Source organism: Neoarius graeffei, chromosome 5 (genome assembly GCF_027579695.1).
Source record: "Neoarius graeffei isolate fNeoGra1 chromosome 5, fNeoGra1.pri, whole genome shotgun sequence".
Classification (NCBI taxonomy): Eukaryota; Metazoa; Chordata; class Actinopteri; order Siluriformes; family Ariidae; genus Neoarius; species Neoarius graeffei.
Genome location: NC_083573.1, coordinates 9,896,505 through 9,909,215, shown reverse-complemented (window position 1 = coordinate 9,909,215; position 12,711 = coordinate 9,896,505). Strand labels below are relative to the sequence as shown.

The 12,711-nt window shown below is 44.1% G+C and overlaps 1 protein-coding gene across 9 annotated transcripts in view; it reads left to right on the top strand.

Annotated features, from left to right (window-relative positions):
* The window catches only part of cobl (cordon-bleu WH2 repeat protein), a 237,280-nt gene that overhangs the window by 211,906 nt on the left and 12,663 nt on the right, over window positions 1-12,711 (top strand). The gene's annotated exons all lie outside the window — the stretch shown is intronic.

The window sequence follows — 12,711 nt, the reverse complement described above, 5'->3', positions numbered from 1 at the left end:
ACATAACAAAATTCGGTCTTGCTTGTCTTGAATGTGAAGATTTGACAAGCAATGCACATAATGACTTTTAAGTATATAACTTTTATAATAAAAGTATTTTTACTTGAAACATTTGTCATTATTTTGAATTTGATCTGGTGTTCTACGACCGCATAATGGGTGCGATGTAGGTCTTAATTCTCATTTAAGTGGTCTTAAAAAGGTCTTAAAGTCTTAAATTTATGGTGGTCAAACCTGGGGAAACCCTGTGAATTGAAATTGACACTCGCGTTTCTGACTTACATTTTTTTAAAATCTCATTCCGACCACTAAGATCTCAATATTTTTCATCAAAACAACTCCATTTATATTCTAAAATAGTTATTTATTTACATGAATCAGCTTGATTTGAAAAAATAAGTAGGTAAAACTATGAAAACTCACTTCAAAGTCTCCCGTGAATCAGAACATCAAAACTAGCTGACGGAAAATTTTGCTGAATACTTCATCAAACAGTGAGAGCGAGAGAACGTCCCTATAAAAGTCAGCTGATTGATATTCACGAGTAATCCAGTCGGAAACCAATCAGAAGAGAGAGAGAGAGAGGCTGACCGCTTTCCCGTGACTCAAAAAGCACTGAGTTTCCCAACATCACCTGAGCAGAATGTACACTGTTGTACCAACTTCAACCTGCCGTTACTCCCAAAGTACTGAACAGATCCTAACAAGATAAATTTCTTTAGAAAGCAGAGATTATAAGCTTTTTAATGATGATTAAAAATATCCAAGCATCTGATATGCCTATCATTAGGCTGTCATTTTCTCTCAAAATTAATAGGATTAAAACAAATGCAGCTTGTTATGTTGCTGTGAAAACCATCATCTTGAATACATTTATGTGTTGGGAAACTTAAAAGTTGCAACTTTACCTCTGACTGTTACAAAGTGCTGATACTGGAGACTCCTTACATGAATGCTAAACATCTCCTCACAAAAAAAACTTCACCATATCAACAATTATGCACATTTTTTTGCTGCCCATACGTACGTGACCCTCCTGTAAAATACCAGTCGCATGGGTTAATTTTTCAAAATTGAGTTATGTTTTTATGAAAGGCTATAAAGAAGCTTAAAAATTATGCTGCATAGATCAAGAAATTTGACCAATATACCACTGAGGTATGGGCCTTTGAAGTAGTCAGATTTTGCATTAATGTTTAACAAGTTTACATTTTACAAAAAGTCAGGAATGGAGAAATCCTGCTTATAAAGTTTACTACATAAACTCCTTAGCAATGCGTATTTCAAAAAATATTAAAATGTCATTTGGGGTACATATTTATTATGGGTTGACAGATGTACACACCAATTTTTTTCACTGTACCTTATTAGAAACGTGTTCTTAATATATTTACAAAATGTAGATTTTTTTCAGGATTTTTCCCCTTGTATTTTCCATGCATTTCCCCTTCAGTTTACAGTTTAAAAGTTCCAAAATTGTAAAGTTCCTTGAAAATGTTCATGTATGACAACAAAAGACCCCCATGCTTCAACCCTTCTGTCATGGCCACAACCATACCCATGATCACGCCCGCTTCTGCAGCTACATCTTCGCCCACGACCATTACCTTGACTCTGTCCTTCTTGTCCTTTATCACCTGTATCTCTTCATCCTCTGTCATCATGTCCTCGTAGGGACCGCGAGTTGGCCCAGTGGTTAGCATGTCCACCTCTCGACTGGGAGATCGTGAGTTCTACTCGCGGTCGGGTCATACCAAAGACCATCATAAAAATGGTACCGACTATCATCTGGCAAGGCATGCTGCAATAGAGATGCAAGTGGGGAGGTCAAACTCTCATGGTTACCAGAGGACTAGCCCACCGCTGTAACCCTAGCTGTATACTGTAGGTGAGAGGCTGAGGGCTATTGAAACGGAGATCGGCGCTGCACCCATATGCCTTAAAGAGTTGGTTAGCACTGGGACAGGAGACTGCCTGGGAAGACCAGATTCTGACGTGAGAGGGACTTGGACTTTTTTGATGTCCTTGTAGGAATCAGGAACAAAGGTCTGCATGTGTTTGTAGAGATACTGTTGTGTAGCTAGCGGAAGTCCAGGTGACGGAAGTCTGGATCATTTCTTTATGTACGTATAGGCGAGAGGCCGAGGGCTATTGAAACGGAGATCAGTGCTGCACCCATACGCCTTAGAGTTGGTATAGGCGAGAGGCCGAGGGCTATCAAAACAGAGGTCGGTGCCGCACCCATACGCCTTAAAGAGTTGGTTAGTACTGGGACAGGAGACTGCCTGAGAAGACCGGATTCTGGCATGAGAGGGACTTTGACCTTTTTTTGATGTCCTTGTAGGAATCAGGAACAAAGGCTTGGATGTGTTTGTAGAGATACTGTTGTGTAGCTAGCGGAAGTCCAGGTGACGGAAGTCTGGATCATTTCTTTATGTATGTATAGGCGAGAAGCCGAGGGCTATTGAAAAGGAGATCGGTGCCGCACCCATACGCCTTAGAGTTGGTATAGGCGAGAGGCCGAGGGCTATCAAAACAGAGGTCGGTGCCGCACCCATACGCCTTAAAGAGTTGGTTAGTACTGGGACAGGAGACTGCCTGAGAAGACCGGATTCTGGCATGAGAGGGACTTGGACTTTTTTTGATGTCCTTGTAGGAATCAGGAACAAAGGATTGGATGTGTTTGTAGAGATACTGTTGTCTAGCTAGCGGAAGTCCAGGTGATGGAAGTCTGGATCATTTCTTTATGTACGTATAGGTGAGAGGCCGAGGGCTATTGAAACGGAGGTCGGTGCTGCACCCATACGCCTTAAAGAGTTGGTTAGCACTGGGACAGGAGACTGCCTGGGAAGACCAGATTCTGACGTGAGAGGGACTTGGACTTTTTTTGATGTCCTTGTAGGAATCAGGAACAAAGGCTTGGATGTGTTTGTAGAGATACTGTTGTCTAGCTAGCGGAAGTCCAGGTGACGGAAGTCTGGATCATTTCTTTATGTACGTATAGGCGAGAGGCCGAGGGCTATTGAAATGGAGATCGGTGCCGCACCCATACGCCTTAGAGTTGGTATAGGCGAGAGGCCGAGGGCTATCAAAACAGAGGTCGGTGCCGCACCCATATGCCTTAAAGAGTTGGTTAGTACTGGGACAGGAGACTGTCTGAGAAGACCGGATTCTGGCATGAGAAGGACTTTGACCTTTTTTTGATGTCCTTGTAGGAATCAGGAACAAAGGCTTGGATGTGTTTGTAGAGATACTGTTGTCTAGCTAGCGGAAGTCCAGGAGATGGAAGTCTGGATCATTTCTTTATGTACGTATAGGTGAGAGGCCGAGGGCTATTGAAACGGAGGTCAGTGCCGCACCCATACGCCTTAAAGAGTTGGTTAGTACTGGGACAGGAGACTGCCTGGGAAGACCAGATTCTGGCATGAGAGGGACTTTGACCTTTTTAGGGCCCGAGCCCTATAGGGCGAAGGCCCTATTGATCTTGTTCGGTTTTTTATTATTATTATTATTATTATTATTATTATTATTCTTATTATTATTATTATTATTATTATTATTCCTTAGTCGCGGTCGCTGTTCGGCCTTTTTTGGGGCACTTCCTGTGGACGAAAACGCGCATATTTTGGATCATTTTATCGGCATCCCCTACGCTACTCAGATCCAAAACCCCAGATCTGGGCGGGGCTCTGGGCCTCTATAGCGCCCCCTAACGCCTTGAAAATTTTGCCTTTTTTCGAAGGCTCCTGGTTGCCATATAGTTTGTCGTAGAGGAACGAAATTTGGTTCACATATGTATCTTACTGAGACGAACAAAAAAAGTTCTATGAATGCATAGCCACGCCCAACAGGAAGTGAGGTAATTTTACTTTTGTGCGAAATGCATGGCCACGAAGACGGCGCAACTCCTCCTAGACCGTTCATGGGAATGTCACCAAAATTGATACACATCATCTACAGACATGGCTGACAAAAGTTACTAAATACGTTTCACGTAGGATAAAACGTTCAGAAGTTATACGTCAATCAATTTTCACTTCAAAATTTTACATGCTAAAAAATTCATAACAAATCTTCTAATTGCTCAAAACTGCTCATACTTCACACGCAAATCACTCATTGGGCTTCTGACATGTTACCCAATTTCTGTGATATTTCGCCACTGGGGGCGCTATTTTTGGGCAAAAAATCCAATCTTTCCTCAAATTTGGTCAAACTTCACGGCCACCCTCTTACTACGTCCCATGTCATGTATACCGCATTTTGGGAATTTTCGTCCATGGGGGGCGCTGTTTTTGGCCGACGCAATTGCTCCAAAACGGGTTTTTGGTAAATAATTCCATAATGCTTTTCCTTCACACCACTACCTTGTGATAGTGCGTTCCTGTTGTAGACACTTATTTTTCCAACTCATAATCGCTCATGTACAGCATAGCGCCACCTTCTGACATGGGAAAAACCAAAAAATTTATTCTTCAAAAATCTATATCTCATCTTCTATTTACTCAATTGTCATCAAACTTCATACGCAAACTCTTCATAGCTAACCTGACATGTCCGCCAAATTTTGTGCACTTTCGCCCCTGGGGGTGCTGGTGATGGCGGAAATGATATTGCAGCTTCTGATTTGTCAAACTTGGCAAGCAAACTCTTTTCAAGACCCTTATTGGGGCGCTTGCCATGGTCGACAACGCACGAAATTTGGCTCCTTTTTCTTAGACTGCCACCGCTACTGAGAACCAAAAGCCCAGATCCAGCCGGGCCTCAGGGCCTCTATAGCGCCCCCTAACTCGTTGTGATTTTGGCCTCCCGCTTTAAGGTGCCTGGTTGCCATGTAGTTTGTAGGAGTGGCATGCCATTTGGTACGCATATGTATCTCACTAAGCCGGACAAAAATGTAATGCCAATGCATTAGCCACGCCCAACAGGAAGTGAGGTAATTTCACTTTTGTGCGAAATGCATGGCCACGAAGACGGCGCAACTCCTCCTAGACTGTTCATAGGAATGTCACCAAAATTGATACACATCATCTACAGACATGGCTGACAAAAGTTACTAAATAAGTTTCACGTAGCTTAAACCGCTCAGAAGTTATACGTCAATCAATTTTTAATGCAAAATTTTACATGCTTAAAAATTCATAACAAATCTTCTAATTGCTCAAAACTGCTCATACTTCACACGCAAATCCCTCATTGGGCTTCTGACATGTTCCCCATTTTCTGTGCTATTTCGCCACTGGGGGCGCTATTTTTGGGCAAACAATCCAATCTTTCCTCAAATTTGGTCAAACTTCACGGCCACCCTCTTACTACCGCCCATGTCATGTACACCACATTTTGGGAATTTTCGTCCATGGGGGGCGCTGTTTTTGGCCGACGCAATTTCTCCAAAACGGGTTTTTGGTAAATAATTCCATAATGCTTTTCCTTCACACCACTACCTTGTGATAGTGCATTGCTGTTGTAGACACTTATTTCTCCAACTCATAATCGCTCATGTACAGCATAGCGCCACCTTCTGACATGGGAAAAACCAAAAAATTTATTCTTCAAAAATCTATCTCTCATCTTCTATTTACTCAGTTGTCATCACACTTCATACGCAAACTCTTCATAGCTCTCCTGACATATCCGCCAAATTTTGTGCACTTTCACCCCTGGGGGTGCTGGTTATGGCACAAATGATATTGCAGCTTCTGATTGGTCAAACTTGGCAAGCAGACTCTTTACGGTATTTCGCGGGGACGCATGCCCCCGCCCCCCCTGGCCGCTGGCGCGAGGGCCCGTCAAGGCCGCTTGCGGCTTTAATTTTTGATGTTCTTGTAGGAATCAGGAACAAAGGTCTGCATGTGTTTGTAGAGATACTGTTGTCTAGCTAGCAGAAGTCCAGGTGATGGAAGTCTGGATCATTTCTTTATGTACGTATAGGCAAGAGGCCGAAGGCTATTGAAACGGAGATCGGTGCTGCACTCATAAGCCTTAGAGTTGGTATAGGCGAGAGGCCGAGGGCTATCAAAACAGAGGTTGGCGCCGCACCCATACGCCTTAAAGAGTTGGTTAGTACTGGGACAGGAGACTGCCTGAGAAGACCGGATTCTGGCATGAGGGGGACTTTGACCTTTTTTTGATGTCCTTGTAGGAATCAGGAACAAAGGCTTGGATGTGTTTGTAGAGATACTGTTGTCTAGCTAGCGGAAGTCCAGGTGACGGAAGTCTGGATCATTTCTTTATGTACGTATAGGTGAGAGGCCGAGGGCTATTGAAACGGAGGTCGGTGCCGCACCCATACGCCTTAGAGTTGGTTAGCACTGGGACAGGAGACTGCCTGGGAAGACCAGATTCTGACGTGAGAGGGACTTGGACTTTTTTTGATGTCCTTGTAGGAATCAGGAACAAAGGTCTGGATGTGTTTGTAGAAATACTGTTGTCTAGCTAGCGGAAGTCCAGGTGACGGAAGTCTGGATCATTTCTTTATGTACGTATAGGCGAGAGGCCGAGGGCTATTGAAACGGAGATCGGTGCCGCACCCATACGCCTTAGAGTTGGTATAGGCGAGAGGCCGAGGGCTATCAAAACAGAGGTCAGTGCCGCACCCATACGCCTTAAAGAGTTGGTTAGTACTGGGACAGGAGACTGCCTGAGAAGACCGGATTCTGGCATGAGAGGGACTTTGACCTTTTTTTGATGTCCTTGTAGGAATCAGGAACAAAGGCTTGGATGTGTTTGTAGAGATACTGTTGTCTAGTTAGCAGTAGTCCAGGTGAGGGAAGTCTGGATCATTTCTTTGGGTCCTAAAAATTGATAGCATCAGGAGGTGTTCCATCAGGCCCAATCCGACATGTGCAGCTGGAAAAAAAAGAGGAGTTCACTGAGCTGTAGGAAACCAATACAACAAAAGGTATGAGGCCTATTTTATTCAATTTAGTCTAGTCTGTTATGTGCAGCCACCGTAGGCACCACTGTAGCAACCCATGCTTGTCAATTTAAAAATAAAAAGGCATGAAAAAGAAAGGGTCTGTACATGTTAATTACATGTCAGGTCTTTGTCAAAGTCTTGGAATTGAATATGACCTGAAACTTCTCGTTCTGGTTTCTGGTTGCTTACCTTTTTATGTGCCTTCAGTGCTATGCATTGTCCACACAGTGCACATAAACTTAATGATATAATGTTAGGCTTCTGTAAGACTTCAAAATATATCCTTATACTCATGAAATTAATGCAGATTCCCATTGTGTTTATGATGCCCCTGACAATAACAACTTCCACAACACATTGCAGAAAGATCATCGTAACTGCCCACAAGATATAAAAACATGACTCACCTTTGAAGCTTATTCTCACTCAACTAGTTCAACATCACTGCCATTGAGAGCTTAACAGGCAGCATTTTCCATGACAAACTTGAAATCGGCTTTTTTTGGGTCAAAGTCATCCTCAAACTCATCTTCATTGTTCTTGATATCAGTTATAATATCCTCTTCCCATGGTTGTATGAAGAAATACACAGCTAAATCGCTCAGCTTTTAATTATTGTTGCAATTTAAGTTAAGAGCTTTCTGGTTTCGGCGGCACGGTGGTGTAGTGGTTAGCGCTGTCGCCTCACAGCAAGAAGGTCCAGGTTCGAGCCCCGTGGCCGGCGAGGGCCTTTCTGTGCGGAGTTTGCATGTTCTCCCCGTGTCCGTGTGGGTTTCCTCCGGGTGCTCCGGTTTCCCCCACAGTCCAAAGACATGCAGGTTAGGTTAACTGGAGACTCTAAATTGACCGTAGGTGTGAGTGTGAGTGTGAATGGTTGTCTGTGTCTATGTGTCAGCCCTGTGATGACCTGGCGACTTGTCCAGGGTGTACCCCGCCTTTCGCCCATAGTCAGCTGGGATAGGCTCCAGCTTGCCTGCGACCCTGTAGAACAGGATAAAGCGGCTAGAGATAATGAGATGAGATGAGCTTTCCGGTTTCGGCGGCACGGTGGTGTAGTGGTTAGTGCTGTCGCCTCACAGCAAGAAGGTCCGGGTTCGAGCCCCGTGGCTGGCGAGGGCCTTTCTGTGCGGAGTTTGCATGTTCTCCCCGTGTCCGCGTGGGTTTCCTCCGGGTGCTCCGGTTTCCCCCACAGTCCAAAGACATGCAGGTTAGGTTAACTGGTGACTCTAAATTGACCGTAGGTGTGAGTGTGAGTGTGAATGGTTGTCTGTGTCTATGTGTCAGCCCTGTGATGACCTGGCGACTTGTCCAGGGTGTACCCCGCCTTTCGCCCGTAGTCAGCTGGGATAGGCTCCAGCTTGCCTGCGACCCTGTAGAACAGGATAAAGCGGCTAGAGATAATGAGATGAGATGTGATGAGCTTTCCGGTTTCTGCCGCCATGGTTCATACAGAAAATGGACTGTGTGTTGAGAACGGTCCATGCAAAGAAGCACTGTAACCAATCAGAAGCCTTCTTATAGATCATTCATAGCAACAAGAAGATTAAATCCCATAATACAAATTTTGTTTCCACAAAGATGAGTTTGTTTTATGCCATTTAATTGGTGACTTGTTGAAATGACATCAAAATGAATACTTGAAATGAGTGGGAAATCTCCAGTGTATTTTGATATCAGACATGAAGAGTTTTCCTCAGAAATACGTGATCTGTGGTGCAAAGTCTGAAAGGCATTTTTCGCACTTTTTACGAACTTGTATCAGGATTTGAAAACATCTCAATTAAAGCATGTTTTAAAGGTCACGAGGTATGAATTTCTGCAATATTCTTTTAAACCATGAAACTGTAGACATTATAGTCTATTACGCCACAATCTAAAATTCAACTATTTTAGCCCACACAATGTATTTTCCCATTTAAAATCGTGACTTAAGACCTCTGACTGGATTTGTAATGGAGGGTCATACAGTATATGTGGAGTGTCCAACATCCAAGTCCTTGTGTACTGTAAGTTGTTACTATAGAAAAGACCATGCATCAAATCAAGCACATTAATATCAACCTTGCAGCCAGATCTAATCAGAGATGCTTTTTTTTTCACAACCCCAATTCCAAAAAAGGCGGGATGCTGTGTAAAACGTACAAAAGAACAGAATGCGATAAATTACAAATTATGGAAACTCTGTATTTCATTGAAAATAGTACAATGACAACATATCGAATGTTGAAACAGAACAAAAATGTATTGGTTTTTGAGAAATATATGTTCATTTTGAATTTGATGTCAGCAATACTGTACGTTTCAAAAAAGGTGGGATGGGTATGTTTACCACTGTGTTGCACCACCTCTACTTTGAACGACACTCTAAACGTTTGGGAACTGAGGAGACCAATCGCTGTAGTTTTGTAAGAGAAGTGTTGGCCCATTCTTGCCTGATATACAGTTTCAGTTAGGGCCTCTGCATGCTCTTGCGACAAGGCTTTCGCAGATAGCTTTTCGCAGACAGTTGTAATTTATCTTTGAGCGGGGAGTAATAGGCGTGCGCGATGTTATTCACCGCCACAACGCAAGGGGGCGCGAAGTCGCGAAATCGCTAGGAGTAGTTGGTGGGTGTGGTTAGTGGAGTGTTTATCCTCCGGTTACTTATAATGACTAGAACTGGAGTCGTATAGATGTACGTACTTCCTCACTTCCTCAATCAACCGCTCTTCGTGCTGCTCCATCTTCGCTCGTGTTTTTAAAAATGGTGGTCGTGTAAACAAACCAAACCGGGAAAGTAGGGAAGCGGAAGTGCGTGTACAGCAGATGTAGAGTGGACCAATCAGAGCCCTCTTGTCTGCGAGGCTGTCTGCGGTGATCACAATTTTTGGGAGGTGCGCGCAGAGCGTCTGCGAAGGGGGGGGGGCTTCGCAGACACCATCTGCGACGCCATCTGCAAGGACTGGGTTGTCAGCATAAATTGGCCTTTACTCGACAGTTCAGAGTCTCCTTTGTCGTATTTTGTGTTTTTCAAAGGGAGACAGGTCTGGACTGCCAGCGGGCCAGTTTAGCAACCGGACTCTCTTATTGCAGATCCATGCAGTTGTAATACATGCAGAATGTGGTTTGTCATTGAAATAAGCAAGGCCTTCCTTGAAAAAGATGTCATCTGGATGGCAGCAGGTTGCTCTAAAACCTGTATACATCATTCAGTATTAATGGTGGTTTCCCAGCTGTGCAAGCAACCCGTGTCATGTGCACTAATGCACCACCATATCATCACATGCTGGCTTTTAAACTGTGCACTGATGAGCTGGATGGCCCGCCCCTCTCCTCTTTAGCCTGGAGGATGCATGATTTCCAAACAGGAGGCGGCACGGTGGTGTAGTGGTTAGCACTGTTGCCTCACAGCAAGAAGGTTCTGTGTTTGAGCCCAGTGGCCGATAGGGGCCTTTCTGTTTGGAGTTTGCATGTTCTCCCCATGTCTGCGTGGGTTTCCTCCGGGTGCTCTGGTTTCCCCCACAGTCCAAAGACATGCAGGTTAGGCTAATTGGTGGCTCTAAATTATTTACCCTTCTACACGTACATAGCTTTTTGTTTTTGTGTACGCTTTTTATCTGTTTGTACTAAGAGAGCTAAGTGAAACCGGAGTCCAATTCCTCATGTGTTCACATACCTGGCAAATAAAGTTGGTGTTGTTTATTATTATTATTATTAATATTATTATTATTTTTGACCGTAGGTGTGAATGGTTGTTTGTCTCTGTGCATCAGCCCTGTGGTGATCTGGTGACTTGTCCAGGGTGTACCCCGCCTCTCGCCCATAGTCAGCTGCGATAGGCTCTAGCTTGCCCGCGACCCTGCACAGGATAAGCAGTTACGGGGAATGGATGGATTTTCCACAGGAAATTTTTCCATTTTGCCTCAGTCCATTGTAAAACAGCTTGGGTCCAGAGGATGCTGCTGTGTTTCTGAATATTGTTTATATCTGGTTTTGACTTGCATTTGTGGATGCAGTGATGAACTGCGTTCACAGACGATGGCTTTTGGAATTGTTCCTGATCCCATACAGTGATTTCCACTACAGAATTGTGTCTGTTTTTTAATGCAGTGTCACTTGAGGACCTGAAGATCACAAGAATCCAGTGTTGGTTTTTGGCCTTGTCCATTGCAGACAGAGATTTCTCTGGATTCTCTGATTCTTTTAATGAAATTACCGTAGATGATGTGATACATTACATTACAGGAATTTGGCAGATGCTCTTATCCAGAGCAATGTACAACATACATGAGCAGTTGGGAGTGACACACCTTGCTCAAGGGCACTTTAGCCATTCCTGCTGGTCAAGGGAATCAAACCGGTGACCTTTTAGTCCCAAATCTGCTTCTCTAACTATGAGGCCATAGTTCCCCCCCCCCAAGCCTTTCCAGTTTTACATTGAGGAACGTTATTCTTAACTTGTTGCACAGTTTGCCCACGCAGTCTTTCACAGAGCAGTGAACCCCTCCCCATCCTTACTTCTGAGATACTCCGCCTGTCTAGGGCCAAGTTTACATTAGACCGTATCTGTCTCGTTTTCTTCGCGGATGCACTGTCCGTTTACATTAAAACGCCGGGAAACGGGAATCCGCCAGGGTCCACGTATTCAATCCAGATCGTGTCTGGTCCGGTGCTGTGTAAACATTGAGAATGAGCGGATACGCTGTGCTGAGCTCTAGCTGGCGTCGTCATTGGACAACGTCACTGTGACATCCACCTTCCTGATTCGCTGGCGTTGGTCATGTGACGCGACTGCTGAAAAACGGCGCGTACTTCCGCCTTGTATCACCTTTCATTAAAGAGTATAAAAGTATGAAAATACTGCAAATACTGATGCAAATACTGCCCATTGTGTAGTTATGATTGTCTTTAGGCTTGCCATCCTTCCACTTGCAAGTGGTAAGTGACGCGCATGCCCGATATGCACTGAGAGCACACACACAGCGGCTCAGTCCCGAATCACTGCTCGTGCGCTTCACTCGCGCGCTCTGTGAGCTCTGTGCGCACCCTCCAGAGGGCACTCGCTGTTCAGGGCGGAGTGATTTGGAGCGCAGGATGCCTGCGGAGCCGAGCGTATCCGTGTATTGGCGTTGCTGTGTGCACGCGAATCGTGTATTGGCGTTGCTATGTGCACGTTAATCGTTTTAAAAACGTTAATCTGATGATCCGCTGATACGGTCTAATGTAAACCCCACCTAGGATGCTCTTTTTATACCCAATCCTGTTACTGACCTGTTGGCAATTAACCTAATTAGTTGTTTATTTATCATAACTTTTCCAGTGTTTTGTTGGCTCTGTCCCAACTTTTTTTGAAACGTTGCTGGCACTAAATTCAAAATGAGCATTTTTTTTTTCAATCAGCTTTCTGAGTTTTAACATTTGGTATGTTGTCTTTGTACTATTTTCAATGAAATATAGGGTCTCCTTGATTTGCAAATCATAGTATTCTGTTTTTATTTATATTTTACTCAGTTCCCAACTTTTTTGGAAATGCAGTTGTACCTTTCCTTGAGCTTAAGATATAATATAAATATATTTAATCTTTTGCAAACACTCCTGCCTGGGTCCTTGTCCATTGGGACCAGCTGGAGCTCTCCCACATTATGTGGGAGCACAGCCTGGCTCATGTTGCTCGTTGCTTCTGTAAGAGTCTGGCTTTTGCAGAGCCAGAAGTGCTAATGGATCTTGGAGCAGGAGCTGCCTGTGCTTGCAGCGTCACCTAAAACTTTGCTTCGCACATGTCCAATAAAGTCTTCCTGGAAAGAGCTATTTCA